This window comes from Penaeus chinensis, chromosome 1 (assembly GCF_019202785.1).
Source record: "Penaeus chinensis breed Huanghai No. 1 chromosome 1, ASM1920278v2, whole genome shotgun sequence".
Lineage (NCBI taxonomy): Eukaryota > Metazoa > Arthropoda > Malacostraca > Decapoda > Penaeidae > Penaeus > Penaeus chinensis.
The window spans coordinates 38,640,289-38,641,842 of NC_061819.1; positions in this window are offsets into that span (position 1 = coordinate 38,640,289).

Below are 1,554 nucleotides of genomic sequence, written 5' to 3' on the forward strand. Positions count from 1 at the left end.
TACGAATCAGCGATGGTCGGTATCTGGAAATAACCTCCGGACGTGCCTCGTTACTAAAGCGGCCATGAGTAATTGACGCAGATATGATCGTTTCAGTATGCATGCCACGTGGTTCGCGAAAGCCTTCTACGGTGTACGCGGAGGGAATGTAAAGTGGGTTCACGCAGTGCCTTCTCTGTGATTCGATGAATCCGTTGCCTTACTCCGGACGGCAGGAAAAAATGCTTCGTGACATATATGGAAGAAAAGTAAACAAAAAGAAAAAAAAAAAAAAAACACAGCAGACAAGAGGAAAGGGGAAAGTATGTGAAAATAAAATGAAAATATGGCTACCAAGAGTTATACTATCTTAATCTGTATTTTTTTTTCTTTTCATGGTATAATAAAGCAAAAAAAAAAAAAAAAAATGAAAAAAAAAACCTACCCAGAGATAGGATTAATCTTAAAGAGAGGCAGTAGAACTGTGAAAAAAAGGGGGGGGGGGCGAAGGGGGAAGTGAAAAAGACTTAGGAAGACGAAGCTTTGAGAAGGAAGGTGGATTTTTCGGGGGTGGGGGGTAGAGTAGGGGGGAAGGGGAGGGGTTAGCTGGAAGCCGAAGGTGGTCGAACACGTTTGGCTAATATGAGGAAGCAAGCTAGTTGACCGGATCTAGTCTAAACCCGCGTGGATACTGCAGACTTCGTGGCTCGCGATATGCCCGCCATGTCGATCAGATCCTGCGCCGTAGCCTTGTGGGGGATCGGTCGATTTCCGCATGCACTCCACGTGTTAGGTTTACTATAGCTAGGGAATGAATCGGCGATTATGCATGCTGTTGACATACATAGCCTTATGGTTCCTGTTGATGAGGAAGAGAAGCGTCAGGGATCATGTATGCAATGGATGCGTGTAATCTTTTGCCATTCAAGTTAGAAAGTGATCTTTTATTATTCGAATTGTATACGTTCATTGTCATTATTATTAATCGTGTTAAGAATAATACTCGTGATAAGGATAGTAATAGTAATTAAATGATGTTAATCAAAGTTCTGGTAACGGATTAGGTAATGACGTTGGAAATAGAAGTAACTGTAAAATATATATATATATATATATATATATATATATATATATATATATATATATATATATATATACATACATATATATGTATGTATATATTCTATCGGTGACTGGTGTTATTCCTTATTTCATGTGCCTATAGTTTCTTAAAAGAGATATTATTAGTGTCATTCCCTTCAAATTACGCCTTCGTGACCAGAATATTTTGAAATGTATATTTTTTAGAACATCACCGGTAGATTCAACATGAATGACCTCGTACAGAATTTTCCAAAAGATTCAGGATCTTCCCTCAATCTTCCAGAATATTCCAGTAATATGAACATACGATGCCCTTCAACCAGCTAGTTCAATTTAGTTCCGTCCGCCCTAACTGGATACATATTTATGTGTGTAGAGAATGGCTGGGTCGTCGGAGCCGTTTCTTGATAGGTTCCCAAGACGATTTTTCCAAGATTCCCTTCTTCCTTTACTTATAGGAAGGTACTTAGA